This window comes from Hippopotamus amphibius, chromosome 7, assembly GCF_030028045.1.
Source record: "Hippopotamus amphibius kiboko isolate mHipAmp2 chromosome 7, mHipAmp2.hap2, whole genome shotgun sequence".
Classification (NCBI taxonomy): Eukaryota; Metazoa; Chordata; class Mammalia; order Artiodactyla; family Hippopotamidae; genus Hippopotamus; species Hippopotamus amphibius.
Genome location: NC_080192.1, coordinates 58,788,649 through 58,805,969, shown reverse-complemented (window position 1 = coordinate 58,805,969; position 17,321 = coordinate 58,788,649). Strand labels below are relative to the sequence as shown.

Below are 17,321 nucleotides of genomic sequence, written 5' to 3'. Positions count from 1 at the left end.
AGTGGATACATTTGGCTACCCATTGACCACCATCTCTTTGGTCTGTCCTGTTTCACACAAAGAAGCCCTACTTACTTGCCTGCAGGAAGATGGTTCTCATAGGAAAAGCAAAACTTTTTCCATGGTCTTCCCTGTTTCTCCATTTCTAAAGTTTCCACCTCTCCCAATTCTAGAAGTAAGGGACATATCATTCCTGCTACATTGATTCTTTCAACAAGTATTTTCTTGAGCCCCAAGTTTATATACCTGGGCTATGCTTGAAGCACATTAACTCTTATCTTGCTTCTGCCTTTCTAATAAAAAAGACCTGCTTCTTTAACTCCTTCCTGCTTAATATATTGGGTTTCTCCTATGTATTGAAGAACACAGTGATTTTCAGATTTTTTTTTTAGCATTAATACTCTTCAAATGAAATCTTATAATGGAATGTCAGTGAGTAAAAGAGAAGAAACCAAAATTTTATTGTATATATATAATTATTTTATTTGATAATTCTAGTTTATAACATATAGTTAACTAACGAAAACAATGCCTCATAGCCTCCTCACTCTTAATGCTTCCCTGTATTTTGCATTGGCTTTACAGCCTTGAGAAAATTATGACAGCCAGACATTCAAAGTGATAGCACTTTTAAACAGATACCTCGCAGATTCAGGTTATTCTGATTAAAATGATCCAGAAACTTGAAATAAGAATATAGAAAAGTTTGGTTTTAATGTTGACTTATTAATACTATGTAATACTGTTTGTATTATTTAATTATAAGGGATCTAATTGAAAGGAATAGATGAACAGGTTCTTCAACCAATTTTTGTCTTCCTTTGACAGAAAATACTTCCCCCAAACATACTGTGCCATTATGAGATGTTAATTATGTTATTAAAACTATTGTGAGAAACTTCAGTGCCTGTTTCTCTTTAGTAATCACTTAAAGCCTTTAACACAGCAAAAAATATTTAATTTGGCATGTTGAGGCCAAACTTCAGTTGTCATTTTCATCACTGACACTTTGGTTCTACATTGCTGAGTTGGTCTTATTTGGATTTATAAAAGCCTTTGAAGCACTCTAAGAATAAAACAAGCACTAAAGCTACCAATAATACCGCAGTGCAACAGGTACTGTGGTCACTTAGTACTGTACAGTTTACTGTTACATCTTTATGTGAGCATGCACTCAGTGGGTATCCCTGAGTCCTGCCTGACATTTAATTGAACACGGCACACTTGAGCCAGGGTGGTGATAGTGTACTTGCTTGTTCAGTGTTTAATTTAAAAAAGTTTAAAAAATTTTAAACTTGAAAAATTAAAAAAAATTTTTTTGAATATTTATTTATTTATTTATTTATTTATTGACTGCATTGGGTCTTTGTTGCTGCATGTGAGCTTTCTCTAGTTGTGGCAAGCAGGGGCTACTCTTCTTTGCATTGTGTGGGCTTCTCATTGCAGTGGCTTCTCTTGTGAAACATGGGCTCTAGGCATGCGGGCTTCAGTAGTTGTGGCTTGTGGGCTCAGTAGTTGTGGCTTATGGGGTCTAGAGCGCAGGCTCAGTAGTTGTGGTGCAGGGGCTTAGTTGCTTCTCACCATGTGGGATCTTCCTGGACCAGAACTTGAACCTGTGTTCCCTGCATTGGCAGGCGAATTCTTAACCACTGTGCCGCAACACCTTGCTTGTTCAGTTTTATAGCATGAGAAGACTTGTATGAATCTGAATCGTTTAAAGACATTTTCAGAACTACAGCTTTCCTAATTAATGACGTATCTAATGTGTTCAAACATATTCACTTTTTTGGCAGGAGAACCTTTATCCTGTGATTGTTCACATTTGGTCTATCACACACTGAATATATCTGTTTATAGCCTAAAAACTATTTTAAAAAACGTAATTTGAATCAAACATTTGTAGAAGCCTTGAAACAAATAGGTTGAACTCAAGTGTGTTGGAGTATGTGCAAGATAATGGTGGGTTCAAGGAAGCTGCAGAGCTGACATGAGAGGGCCTCTCTGTTAGCCTCAGGTGGATGTCTGCCAGCTCACGGCTGTGCGCCTCCCGGGTGCTCAGGAGTTTGTCTGTGCTGTGTTGAACTGAGTTGGTACAGAGTAGGTCCTCCAGAGGGGAGACATCTGGAAGGGCTCAGGGGAAGCTGCCCACCTTCTCAAGAATCCATACAGGTCCCCTACCTAGAATTTCCCTTTTCTCCAGCTTGCTGAGGGACTTCCCTGGGTTTTCAGACTCCACCTTGTTTTTGATCCACTCTTCTGATTTCCTCAGTGTCCCTGTACTTATGCTCTGGTTTTAATAATTATAATGGACCTAGAAGTCAGCTTGGGACTGGGAGGCCAGAATGGAAAAGAATCAGATGACCAGCAACACTTCTTGTTCCTGTTTGCATGTTCCTCGGCGAGGCATGATTTTTGTGCGTTATCCACATTTGCAGATGTCTCAGGTGTACTGGGCCCAGGAAGCCCCACTAGTGGCAGACTGGAGCCTTTGCTTGAGCAACACTGGCTGGGAATACAATGGCAAGTGGGTCACCTTTTTTAATGGCCTGGATTAAGGATCCAGAAGTCTGCCTTCTTGTTCTGTCCTACTTGTAATTCTAGAGAGAAAATCACACAGCATTTGGTTAGAATTATTCAAGCATGTGCTGGTTGGCTGACCGTGAGGGCTGAAATTCTTTTCCTTCCTGTTGTGGTTTGAGTGTTGTGATGCTGTTTGACTGCTTCCTGCCAGTCTCCATGACAGTTTCTTCTTTCTCCATCAAACACCGGCAAGATGGTTTTCTCAGGGTTCAGCCATGAACTTTTCCCGCTACCTTCGGTGTTCTTTCTCATTATTGCCTCATCTGTTTTCTTACTTCAGCTGATGACTCTCAAATGCCTTTAATTATCCTGGAGTGATAGTTAAAGTCACACCATGACTCTGCCAGATTTCCTTTAGGATGTTATTCCCCCAAACCCCTTTACATTTCTTACAAGCTGGCCAAATTCTATGTTCTTGGGTCTCCCAACACTTCCTTTATGAAGGAGAATCTGATGTAAGGTCCCTAATTTCATAGAACTTATAGCTTCATGCAAAAATATAGAAAACACATACTTTTACCATATGCAAAAGATTGGCACACAGGGTTACAGGGCTGCAAAAGAGGGAGCACTTATATATGGAGGGGAGAATCAGAGAACGTTCTTGCAGGAGGTGATGTGATCTGGATCTTGAAGGGTGGGTAGGACTCAGAAATGCATTAATATAGAGAAGTGCATTCAGCAGAGCAAAACCAGAGGTAGAGGGTGGGAAGTATATGAAGAAGAACGTGATTCCATTTGCTTGGACTTTGGCTGTGTTGGAAAGGTAGGTCGGGAAGAACCTACGAAGGGCCTTGATTTACAGGCTCACACTTGAATTGTAGTCCGCAGGTGATGATTTTAGAACAGAGGAGTGGCATTATTAGAACATTGTTTCTGAATGCTCAGTCTGGCACCAGTATATAATCTTGGGGTATGGGAAGAAGAAAAGGGAAGAACTCCTAAGTTAGGTGAGTAATAATGGGAACAAAAGAATTAAATGAGGTAGAATTTTCAGGGCAAGGGAGAGGAGGGGTGCAAGATGACTCCCAAGTGTAAGCATGAGTGATGGAGAGTCTCAGGATATTGTGAACACTGTGGGGAAATAGGAAGTAGGTATGTGGGGTGATGAACTTCAGACACATTGGGCTGGAGAGATCTCTGGGAAATCCAAGTGGAGACTCCCATCCTACCTTGTTCATCCTCAGTATTCCAGACTCCCCTTTCAGGTTAACATAGTCTGGCTCCCTGCCCTGCACCTTCCAGCTCAGGTCAGCCCTGCCTTGGTATGCCCAGGCCTATCTGACTTGAGGCAGTAAATGCTTCAGAGGGTCCCCTGACCCCCTTGGCATATATATTGGGGCATCATTCCTAATAGGCCAACCTAGGGCTGACCATGAGAACCTTGCAGACCATCTCCAACCCACGTGTTTCTCTTCACAGGACATGTTTTTGTTTGCCTCCTTTTCAAATTCTTGTCCCCTTTCTTATGTTCTCACCTATATAGGCCCTCCTGGGACAGAAACCCCTTCTCCCAGGCTAGTGCCAGGGTCCTGATATCCATGGACAGAACCCAGAGGCTGAAAGCTAGTCTTTAAAGATAACTTCCTGGATTTTGACCATTTTTAAGGCCCATAGGGTTGACTCAACCCTTCTGTCTACAAGGTAAAACCCTTAGTGCCTGTTTCATCATTAGGGATGGGCCCTGGTTCTCTCCCTACTCCCAGGTGCTACTTCAAGTCCAGCTACTTCAAGTCCACACTTCCCCAGTGACTTCCAGGAAATGTGAGGTGTCCCCCACATGCACGGCACACTCTGCATCCTGTATCTCTCTGGGACCTTTATGAAAGCATCTTGCATCTTGCCTCCCAAGTTTTGAACATTCCTTTAGATTCTCACTCCTCTCTCTATTCTGCCTTGGTTGTCCTCCCATGCAACTGCACACCTGACCTTCATGTTACACTGGAGGTCTTTGGATTGCTGCTGCTGCTATTTCCTGTATTGGTTGTTTCTGCTGCTGGTTGCCCCTTGGTTCTGACAGTGTCGTCATCCAATTTCATGGGCACTTCCTTTGTGTTTATGGTTTGGGGACTTCAGAAATAAGCCAAAACTGGGGAGGGTTCTGGGAGTATCCAGAGCCTTTGTGACTTAGTCAAACATCTTCAGTCACATTCTTCTCATTCTGAAGACTTCACATAATTAAAACCATTCCTGGCCAACACCAAATAAATTTTGCACATGCTGCTTGAATTACTATGCAATTTTAACCCAGTGTGGCTTTCTCAGAAATTAATATTTCACTGAAATTATTCCTCTGGGTAGGCTGAAGCCAGCAGCTGTGGAAATTCAACATTTGCCTTGTATAATGAAACTTTAGGGAAGGATTTTTTTCCCCCACATTTCTCAGATATGTAGCTCATTTGGAAAAAAACAAAAAACAAAAAAAAAAGAAGAAAAAACAAGCAGTCTTGGCAGAACCCATGTGGCATGAGCCAAGCATCGAAGCTCCTGTTTCTGTGTACTCAGACATAAACCGATGAGAAAATGCAGTTCTACATGCCCATCATAGAGCATTGGCATATAAAAGTTAGGATCACAATTTATTGAGTACCTACTGTGTGCCAGGCATCTTACCATGATCTGCATCCTCAAAAACGCCCTGTGAGTGTGCCAGACCTGGGCCTGTTGGCCTTCTGATCCACACTCTGCCCTGGATAGGAGGGACTAAACTGGAGGCTGCCTTTCTCAGGCTTAAGGGTGCTCTGGCTTCCTGCTAGGTTTGGCCAGTGGAGTCACCAGTGAGAGGTTGGAAGGTGAGGAAAGAAGGAACATGGAGTATTTCCTCCTTCTCTCTTTTCCTCAAGCATCTCCTCCAGTAGTGGCTGCATGTCCATCGATCCAGCTTCCACTCTTTGAGTCCTCCATGGTTCCAGATTCTTCCAGGTGCCCTTGGTTCCTGGGTAGCACTGCCTTCTCCCTTTGTCCCTTCAATTGCCTTCTGCTTCTTGTTGCTAATCTCTGGTTTACCTCATAGTCCCATCTCATACAATATTACTCCAACTAACTTCCTCTTTTTAAAGTTCATACCAATTTGAAAAGATCTTTAAATTTCTTGACTTTGTCATCTATTGTAGCAGTCTTCAACTTGGCTTCTCTGTCTCCTTCGATCTGTATTTCTGTCTTTATCACATGTAACCAATTTCCTGCATTAAATTTCTTTTGTTGTAAATACTTGAAGCAGTTTTTGTTTCTCTGGTTAGAAGCTGATTGATGGATTGAGGCAGGAATCATTAGCATCATTTTAAGGATGAGGAAACAGGATCAGAGAGGTTAACTAACTTGCTCAGTTAAGACAGGAAGTAGTAGAGCTCTGGTTTAAACTCAGGCCTGCTCAGTCCTGAAGCTTGTGCCCTTCTCCCTGCATACGCCTGCATTGTGTTTACTGTGACCACATGAATGTAGTCATTTATTTCTCCTATATAGTCCCTTCATATTCTGGAAAAACAAAACTCTCATAACCTCCTTCTTCAAGATTTCTCCATGTGTGAAGCTACTACAGAGCACAGGGAGACCAGCCTGATGCTTTGTGAAGACCTAAAGGGGTGGGATAGGGAGGGTGGGAGGAAGGCTTAAGAGGGAGGGGATATGGGGATAAACGCATACATGTGGCTGATTCACTTTGTTGTACAGCAGAAACTGACACAATACTGTAAAGCAATTATACTCCAATAAAGGTTAAAAAAAAGAAAAAGATTTCCCCAGTCTCTTCAACTGTTTCTCATGAAAAAAGAATTTTGAATTTCCCCTAACATCCTGGTTGAGTCCTCTAGATTAGTGCTTCTTAAACTTTAATGTGAAGATTATGATTCAGGGCAACTCTGGAGATCATACATTAAAATTTATTTAAGGTAGACTTTTTAAAATATAATTTTATATTTAGATGCAGTTGCAAGAAATAGTACAGAGATCCCATGTTCCATTTTACCAGTTTCCCCAAAGATAAATTCTTGCAAAACGATAGTACAATGTCACAGCCAGGATGTTGACATGATACAATCAAAATACAGAACATTTCCATCATCATAAGGATCCCACTGTACCCCTTTTATTGCCACACTCACTTCCCTTCTGACCATAACCCTTCCTTAATCTCTGAAACGACTAATTTATTTACCATTTCTATAGTTTTGAGATTTTAAGAATGTTATATAAATGAAGTCATACAATATGCAACGTTTTTGAATTGAGTTTTTCACTCAATATAATTTTTTTGGAGATTTATACAGGTTGTTGCGTATATTAAAAGTCTGTTCCCCTTTTCTTGCTGAGTAGTTTCCATGGCATGAAAATACCACAGTTTGTTTGAACATTCACTCCTTGAAGGAAATTCGGGTTGTTAACAGTTTTTGGATATTACAAATAAAACTGCTTTAAATATCTGAGTGGCAGAACTAGAACAAAAAATTATACAATTTATATGGAAACACAAAAGACCCTGAATAGCCAAAGTAATCTTGAGAAGAAAAAACGGAGTTGGAGGAATCAGGCTTCCTGACTCCAGACTATACTACAAAGCTACAATAATCAAGACAGTATGGTGCTGGCACAAAAGCAGAAATTTAGATCAATGGAACAGGATAGAAAGCCCAGAGATAAACCCATGTACATATGGTCACCTTATCTTTGAGAAAGGAGGCAAGAATATACAATGGAGAAAAGACAGCCTCCTCAGTAAATGGTGCTGGGAAAACTGGACAGCACTTGTTAAAGAATGAATTTAGGACATTTCCTAACACCATACACAAAAATAAACTCAAAATAGATTAAAGACCTAAATGTAAGACCTGAAACTGTAAAACTCTTAGAGGGAAACATAGGCAGAACACTCTGTGACATAAATGATAGCAATATCTTTTTTGACCCACCTCCTAGAGTAAAGGAAATAAAAACAAAAATAAACAAATGGGACCTAATGAAACAAAAGTTTTTGCACAGCAAAGGAAACCATAAATATGATGAAAAGACAACCCTCAGAGTGGGAGAAAATATTTGCCAATGAAGCAACTGTCAAAGGAGCAATCTCCAAAATATATAAGCAACTCATGCAGCTTAATATCAAAAAAACAAAAACCCCATCCAAAAATGGGTGGACGACCTAAACAGACATTTCTCCAAAGAAGACATACAGATGGCCAACAAACACATGAAAAGAAGTTCAGCATCACTAATCATTAGAGAAATGCAAATCAAAGCCACAATGAGGTATCACCTCCCACCAGTCAGATCGGCCATCATCAAAAAATCTAGGAACAATAAATGCTAGAGAGACTGTGGAGAAAAGGGAACCCTCCTGCACTGATGGTGGGACTGTAAAGTGATACAACCACTATGGAAAACAGTTTGGAGATTCTTCAAAAAGCTAAAAATAGAACTACCATATGACCAGCAGTCCCACTACTAGACATATACCTGGAGAAAACCATAATTCAAAAAGAAACATGTACCAAAATGTTCATTGCAGCATTATTTACAATAGCCAGGACATGGAAGCAACCTAAGTGTCCATCAACAGATGAATGGATGAAGATGTGGCACATATATACAATGAAATGTTACTCATCCATAAAAAGGAATGAAATTGAGTTATTTGTAGTGAGATGGATGGACCTAAAGTCTGTTATACAGAGTGAAGTAAGCCAGAAAGAGAAAAACAAATACTGTATGCTAACTTATATATATGGAATCTAAAAAAATGGTACTGATGGACCCAGTGGCAGAGGAAGAATAAAGATGCAAATGTAGAGAACAGACTTGAGGACACAGGGAGGGTGGGAAGGAGAAGCTGGGACAAAATGAAAGAGTAGTATTGACATTTATACACTACCAAATGTAAAATAGATAGCTAGTGGGAAGCAACTGCATAACACAGGGAAATCAACTCGATGATGGGTGATGACCTAGAGGGGTGGGATAGGGAGGGTGGTAGGGAGGCTCATGAGGGAGGGGATATGGGGATATATGTATAAATACAGCTGATTCACTTTGTTGTACAACAGAAACTAGCACAACAGTGTAGAGCAATTATAGTCCAATAAAGATCAAAAGAAAGAAAAAAGTACTTATCAAAACACAGAAGACATTTTAAATGCCTCCTCTGCATAAACAAAAAACAGAATCCCCCAAAACTATTAAGACTGTGATACAAGCCAGTAGGCAGCAAAATACTCTGTTAATTTTGGTAGACTACCATATGTCAGAATATTGTTTTAATGGCTCTCTTAGCATACCCTCTAGTGTTTGAGTGTTGGATGACACAGCATCTTTCTGATGTAATTGTGCATTTCCTTGCTTCCTTTTGTTTTTGTCTGTCAAAATAGAAGTATTCTAATGTTATGCATATAAATATAAAAATTTAATAGTTAATAATGGAACAATTTCATCTGCTTCAGACATTTTTAAAACTCAAAGCAAAGCATACATAAAATATTGTAAATTTTTTCCATAGGCACCTCTAAAAACAGTTTTCTGTGTTAATAATTTATCTTCTAAATTAGATACAGGGAGAGAGGTTTTAAGATGGTTATTCAAACTATGTACAATGGGTAATTATTAAAATGGATGTAAAAAAATAGAAGTCACTAGCTCTGAAGAAATGAGTTAAATTATGTAAAAAATAATAGTAAATGGCATTAAATTGTTAACTTGTAAAACTGAGTACCATAAATGTTAAATGTACATTTATGATATCTTAACACAATAATTTGTATTTACTGAAAGTACTTTTCCTTGTGGAAAATATCTGAATAGTTGTGCTTTAATCATTTATAAATGCATACACTATATGCATTAAAAAAAGATCTGTGTGGGTTTTTGTGTGAATATAAGTCTTCACGTATTTGGAATAAATGCCTAGGAGTAATGCAATTGTTTGGTTATGTGATAGTTGCATGTCTAGTTTTTTGAGAAATTTCCAAACTGTTTTCCAGAGTGGCTGCTTCATTTTACATTCCCACTAGCAATGTATGAGTGATCCCATTTCTCCTTATCTTTGTCAATAATTGGTGTTGTCTCTTGTTTTTTAGTTTAGCCATGCTGGTAGAAGTGTAGTGATATCTCATTTTAATTTGCATTTTCCTAGTGAGTAATGATGTTGAATATCTTTTCATGTGCTTATTTGCTATTTCAGCATCTTTGGTGAAATGTCTCTTCATGACTTTATCCCTGTTCTGAATGGATTCTTTGCTTTTTTTTTTTAACTGTTGAGTTTTGAGGGTTCTTTATGTATTCTAGATACTAGGCCCTTTGCCATATATATGATTTGCACATTTTTCCCCACTCTCCAGTTTGTCTTTTCATCCTCTTAATACAGAGAAAATGTTTTTAATTTTGATGAAGGCCAGATTATCAATTTTTCCTGTGATTTTCATTGTGATTTTGATATCAAGTCTAAGAATTCTTTGCATAGTGCTAGATCCCCAAGATTTTCTATTTTTTTTTCTAAAAGTTTTGTAGTTTCATGTTTTACATTTGGTCTCTGGTCCATTCTGAGTAAATTTTTATAGAAGATGTGAAGCTTAGGTCAAGGCTCACTTTTTTGCCTATGGCTGTCCGGTTTCTACAGCACCATTTGTGAAAAGGCTCATTTCTCCATTGAATTGCAAAGCACCTTTGTCAAAAATTAGTTGGGCATATTTGCATGGGTCTATTTCTGGGTTATCTATTGATCTGTTTCTTCTTTCAGAAGTAACACACACCCTTGATTAATGTAGCTGTATGCTAATAAGCTTTGAAATTAGGTGGACTTATTCCTCCTACTTTATTCTTTTTCAAACTTGTTTTAAGCATTCTAATTCCATTGCATTTTGATAAAAATTTTAGCATAATCTTATTTATATCTATCAAAAATCTTGCTTTTTCTTTTTTTGATTAGTTGGGTTTTGTTTTTGTTTTGGCTGGGGTTTTAATAGGAATTGCGTTATACTTGCATATCACTTTGGGAGAATTAGTATCTTTACTATGTTGAGTCTTTCTGTCCACAGCCACAGTCCCCTTTCATTTATTTAGATCTTTTATTTCTCTCCATACCATTGTGTAGTTTTCAGCATTCGATTTCTGTACACGTTATGTTACATTTATATCTGTTCCATTTTTTGAGCAATTGTAAATGGTATTGTATTTTTAATTTCAGTGTCTACATGTTCATTACTAGCTTATAGAAATAAACTTGATTTCTGTATGTTTTGTCTATTTATCTTGCCTGTGACCTTACTGAACTCACTTATTAGTTTTAGGGGTTTGTTGTTTGCTTTCTTGTTTTTGTTTTGGGTTTTTAGGTTCCTTGGTATGGTCTATGTAGACCATCATGTCACCTGCAAATAGGGACAGTTCTGTTTCTTCTTTCTGATCTGTATTTGATCTATAGGTAAAGCTCAGTCTGCTTTCAAGATTTCTGTCTTCATTTTTAATTCTTAGAAGTTTAATTAAAATGTGTTTTGGCATGGCTTTTTTGATAATAGCTATTTTTATTTATTTATTGATGTTTAAATTTTTATTGGAGTATAGTTGATTTACAATGTTGTGTTAGTTTCAGTTGTACAGCAAAGTGAATCAGTTATACATATACATGTATCCACTCTTTTTTAGATTCTTTTCCCATGTAGACCATTAGAGTATTGAGTAGAGTTCCCTGTAATATACAGTAGATCATTATTAGTTATGTATTTTATATATAGTAATGTGTATATGTCGATCCCAGTCTCCCAATTTATCCCTCCCACTCTCTTCCCCCTAGTAACCATAAATTTGTTTTCTACATCTGTGACTCTATTACTGTTTTGTAAATAAGTTCATTTGTACCATTTTTTTTGATTCCACGTATAAGTGATATCATACAATATCTGTCTTTCTCTGTCTGACTCACTTCACTCAGTATGACAATCTCTATGTCCATCCATGTCTCTAAAAATGACCCAATTTCATTCCTTTTTATGTCTGAGTAATATTCCATTGTACCACATCTTCTTTATCCATTCCTCTGCTGATGGACATTCAGGTTGCGTCCATGTCCTGGCTATTGTAAATAGGGCTGCAATGAACATTGGGGTGCATGTGTCTTTTCAAATTATGGTTTTCTACACATATATGCCCAGTAGTGGGATTATTGGATCATATGGTAGCTCTGTTTTTTTTGTTTTTTTTTTTTAAGGAACTTCCATACTGTTCTTCATAGTGGCTGCACCAATTTACATTCCCACCAACAGTGTAGGAGGGTTCCCTTTCCTCCACACCCTCTCTGACATTGTTTGTAGATTTTCTGATGATGGTCATTTTGATTGGTATGAGGTGATACCTTAAGTAATTTTGATTTGCATTTCTCTAATAATTGGTGATTTTGAGCATCTTTTCATGTGCTTTTTGGCCATCTGTAAGTTTTCTTTTGAGAAATATCAATTTAGATCTTCCACCCATTTTTGGATTGGGTTGTTTGTTTTTTTTGATATTGAGTTGTATTAACTATTTTTATTTTTAAACAGACAATAAACAGCATATATTTAGAGTGTACAATTTGGTATCCCAATTTCCCAATTCATTCCCCCCCAACCCTCCCCACTTTCCCCACTTGTTGTCCATGTGTTTGTTCTCTACACCTGTGTCTCTTTTTCTGCCTTGCACTTCCTTTTCATAGTTGTTAGCATTTGCCTTATGTATTGAGGTGCTCCTATACTGGGTGCATATATATTTATAATTGTTATCTCCTCTTCTTGGATGGATCCCTTGATCTTTATGTAATGTCCTTTATTGTCTCTTGTAACATTTTTTATTTTAAAGTCTATTTTACCTGATATGAGTATTGCTACTCCAGCTTTCTTTTGATTTTCATTTGCGTGGAATATATTTTTCCATCCCCTCACTTTCAGTCTGTATGTGTGCCTAGGTCTGCAGTGGGTCTCTTTGAGACAGCATACATATGGGTCTTGTTTTTGCATCTATTTAGCCAGTCTGTGTGTTCTGGTTGATGCATTTAGTCCATTTACATTCAAGGTGATTATCGATATGTATGTTCCTATTACCATTTTCTTAATTGTTTTGTGTTTGTTTTTGTAGGTCCTTTTCTTCTCTTATGTTTCCCTCTTAGAGAAGTTCCTTTAGCATTTGTTGTAGGGCTGGTTTGGTGGTGCTGAGTTCTCTTAGCTGTTGCTTGTCTGGAAAGCTTTTGGTTTCTCAATTGAATCTGAATGAGATCCTTGCTGGGTAGAGTATTCTTGGTTGTAGGTTCTTCCCTGTCATCACTTGAAATATATCATGCCACTCCCTTCTGGCTTGCAGAGTTTCTGCTGAGAAATCAGCTGTTACCCTTATGGGAGTTCCCTTGTATGTTATTTGTCGTTTTTCCCTTGTTGCTTTTAATAACATTTCTCTGTCTTTAATTTTTGTCAGCTTGACTACTATATGTCTTGGCATGTTTCTCCTTGGGTTTATCCTGCCTGGGACTCTCTGCACTTCCTGGACTTGGGTAGCTATTTCCTTTCCCAGGTTAGGGAAGTTTTCAACTATAATCTCTTCCAGTATTTTCTCAGGTGCTTTCTCTCTCTCGTCTCCTTCTGGAACCCCTATAATGTGAATGTTGGTGCGTTTAACATTGTCCCAGAGGTCTCTTAGGCTGTCTTCAGTTCTTTTCATTCTTTTTTCTTTATTCTTTTCTGCATCATTGATTATCACCATTCTGTCTTCCAGGTCACTTATTTGCCCTTCTGCCTCCGTTAATCTGCTATTGGTTCTTTCTAGTGTATTTTTCATTTCAGTTATTGTGTTGCATATCTCTGTTTGTTTGGTCTTTAATTCTTCTAGGTCTTTGGTAAACTTTTCAATCTTTGCATCCAATCTTTTTTCAAAGTCCTGGATCATCTTCACCATCATTATTCTGAATTCTTTTTCTGGAAGGGTGCCTATCTCCTCTTCATTTAGTTGTTTTTCTGGGGCTTTATCCTGTCCCTTCATCTGGTACAAAGTCCTCTGCTTTTTCATTTTCTCTGTCTTTCTGTGGCTGTGGTTTTCAGTTTTGCAAGACGAAATACTGCTGATACTGCTTGATAGTGCTGTCTGCCCTCTTGTGGAGGAAGCTATCTAGGAGGCTGGTGGGTGCTTCCTGATGGGAGGGACTGATGGTGGGTAGGGCTGGGTGGGCGGAGCTCAGTAAAACTTTAATCTGCTTGTCTGCTAATGGGTGGGGCTGTGTTCACACCTTGTTGGTTGTTTGGCCTGAGGCTACCTAGCACTGGAGCCCAAAGAGTCTTTGGTGGGGCTAATGGTGGACTCTGGGAGGGCTCACACCAATGAGCATTTCCCAGAACCCCTGCTGCCAGTGCCCCTGTCTCCTCAGTGAGCCACAGCTGCCCCCCACCTCGGCAGGCAACCCTCCAACACCAGCAGGTAGGTCTGGTTCAGTCTCCTATGGGGTCACTGCTCCTTCCCCCTGGGTCCTGGTGAGCACAATTTTTGTGTGCGCTCCAAGAGTGGAGTCTCTGCTTCCACCAGTCCTGTGGAGGCCCTGCAATCAAATCCCGCTGGCTTTCAGGGTCTGATTCTCTGGGGATTTCTCCTCCTGTTGCTGGACTCCCAAGTTGGGAAGCCTGATGTGGGGCTCAGAACCCTCACTTTAGTGGGTGGACTTCTGCAGTATAACTGTTCTCCAGTTTGTGAGTCACCCACCCAGCATTTATGGGATTTGATTGTAACGCGATTTCGCCCCTCCTACTGTCTCATTGCAGCTTCTCCTTTGTCTCTGGATGTGGGGTGTCTTTTTTTGGTGAGCTCCAGTGTCTTTCTGTCGATGATTGTTCAGCAGTTGGTTGTAATTCTGGTGCTCTTACAAGAGGGAGTGAGTGCACGTCCTCCTACTCCACCATCTTAATCCTTCAGTGTGACTTATTAAAGGCTGTAAGATTTGACTGGTTGGAAATAAGGATAGGTTCTCTAGCTATTTTTATATTTTGGAGTTTAATGCCTTGCTGGTTCCTTCATTTGCAAATATTTTCTCCCATTCTGAAGGTTTTTTCATTTTGTTTATGGTTTCCTTTGCTGTGCAAAAACTTTTAAGCTTGCTTAGGCCCCATTTACTTATTTTTGTTTTTATATTCACTACTGTAGGAGGTGGATCAAAAAGGATCTTGCTGCAATTTCTGTCAGAGAGGTTTCTGTCTATGTTTTCCTCTAAGAGTTTTGTAGTATCTGGCCTTACATTTAGGTCTTTAATCCATTTTGAGTTTATTTTGGTGTATGGTGTTAGGGAGTGTTCTAATTTCATTTTTTTCCATGTAGCTGTCCAGTTTTCCCAGCACCACTTACTGAAGAGACTGTCTTTTCTCCATTGTACCTTCTTGCCTCTTTTGTCATAAATTAGGTGACCATAGTTGCATGGGTTTATCTCTGGACTTTCTATCCTGTCCCATTTATTTATATTTCTTTTCTTGTGCCAGTACCATAGTGTTTTGATGATTATAGCTTTGTAGTAGTCTGAAGTCAAGGAGCCTGATTCCTCCAGCTCCATTTTTCTTTCTCAAGATTTTTTTTTGGCTATTCAGGATCTTTTTTGTTTCCATACAAATTGTAAAAATTTTTCTTCTAATTCTGTGAAAAATACCATTGGCAATGTGATAGGGAAATTCAATTTGCATTGAATCTGTAGGTTGCTTTGGGTAGAGTAGTCATATTAACAATATTGATTCTTCCAACCCAAGAACATGGTATTCTCTCCATCTGTTTGTGTCATCTTTGATTTCTTTCATCTGTATCTTATAGTTTTCTAAGTGCAGGTCTTTTGTCTCCTTGGGTAGGTTTATTCCTAGGTATTTTATTCTTTTTGATGTGATGGTAAATGAGATTGTTTCCTTAATTTATTTTTCTGATGTTTTGTTGTTAGTGTGTAGGAATACAGGAGATGTCTGTGTATTAATTTTGTATCCTGAAAATTTACCAAATTCATTCATTAGCTGTAATAGCTTTCTGGTGGCATCTTTAGGATATTCTATATATAGTATCATGTCATCTGCAAGCAGTGACTGTTTTACTTCTTCTTTTCCAATTTGGATTCCTTTTATTTCTTTTTCTTTTCTGATTCATATGGATAGGAGTTCCAAAACTATGTTGAATAAAGATGGCGAGAGTGGAAACATCCTTGTCTTGTTTCTGACCTTAGTGGAAATGCTTTCAGTTTTTCACCATTGAGAATAATGTTTGCTGTGGGTTTGTCATATATGGACTTTATTACGTTGAGATAGGTTCCCTCTATGCCCACTTTCTGGAGGGTTTTGTTTTGTTTTTTTTTAATCACAAATGGATGTTGAATTTTGTCAAAAGCTTTTTATGCATCTATTGAGATGATCATACGGTTTTTATTCTTCATTTGTTCATGTGGAGTGTCACATTGATTGATTTGCATATATTGAAGAATCCTTGCATCCCTGGGATAAATCCCACTTGATCATGGTATATGATCCTTTTAATGTGTGGTTAGATTCAGTTTGCTAGTATTTTGTTGAGGATCTTTGCATCTATGTTCATCAGTGATACTGGCCTATAATTTTGTGTGTGTGTGTGATATCTTTGGTTTTGGTAACAGGGTAATGATGGCCTCATAAAATGAGCTTGGGAGTCTTCCTTTGCAATATTTTGGAAAAGTTTGAGAAGAATAGGTATTAACTATTCTGTGAATGTTTGATAGAATTCACCTGTGAAGCCATCTGGTCCTGGACTTTTGTTTGTTGGAGTTATTTAAAATAACAGTTTCAATTTCAGTACTTATGATTGCTCAGTTCATATTTTCTGCTTCTTCCTGGTTCATTCTTGGAAGGTTATACTTTTATAAGAATTTGTCCATTTTTTCTAGGTTGTCCATTTGATTGGCATATAGTTGCTTGTAGTACTCTCTTATCCTTTGTATTTCTTTTTTTTTTTCTAATAAAGTATTTTATTTTATTTTTTCTAAAAATTTATTTTTAATTTATTTACTTTTGGCTGTGTTGGGTCTTCGTCACTGCATGGGCTTTCTCTAGTTGCAGGGAGCGGGTGCTGCTCTTTGTTACAGTGCATAGGCTTCTCATTGCAATGGCTTCTCTTGATGCAGAGCATGGGCTCTTGGCACATGGGCTTCAGCAGTTGTGGCTCGAGGGCTCTAGAGCACAGGCTCGGTAGTTGTGTACGGGCTTAGTTGCTCCACTGCATGTGGGATCTTTCAGGACCAGGGCTCGAATCCGTGTCCCTTGCATTGCCAGGCGGATTCTTAACCACTGCACCACCAAGGAAGTCCTGATCCTTTGTATTTGTGTGGCGTCAGTTGTAACTGTTCCTTTTTCATTTCTAATTTTATTAATTTGAATCTTCTTCCTTTTTTCTTAATGAGTTTGGCTGAAGTTTTATCAATTTTGTTCATCTTCTTACAGAACTAGCTTTTATTTTCATTGATCTTTTCTCTTGTTTTCTTTATCTGTTTCATTTATTTCTGTTCTGATTTTTATGATTTCTTTCCTTCTAGTAACTTTGGGTTTTGTTTGTTCCTCTTCCTCTAGTTGCTTCAGGTGTAAGGTTTGGTTGTTTATTTGAGATTTTTCTTGTTTCTTGAGATGACATTGTATTGCTATAAACTTCTTTCCTAGAACTGCTTTTGCTGTGTCCCATAGATTTTGGATTGTCATGTTCTCATTATCATTTGTCTCTAGGTGTTTTTGGATTTTCTCTTTGATTCTCCAGTGATCCATTGGTTATTT

General features: G+C 38.4%; 1 protein-coding gene across 14 annotated transcripts in view; it reads left to right on the top strand.

The window, feature by feature from the left end:
• EVA1A (eva-1 homolog A, regulator of programmed cell death) overlaps nt 1-17,321 on the top strand; it is a 73,587-nt gene that overhangs the window by 14,794 nt on the left and 41,472 nt on the right. The window lies entirely within an intron of this gene.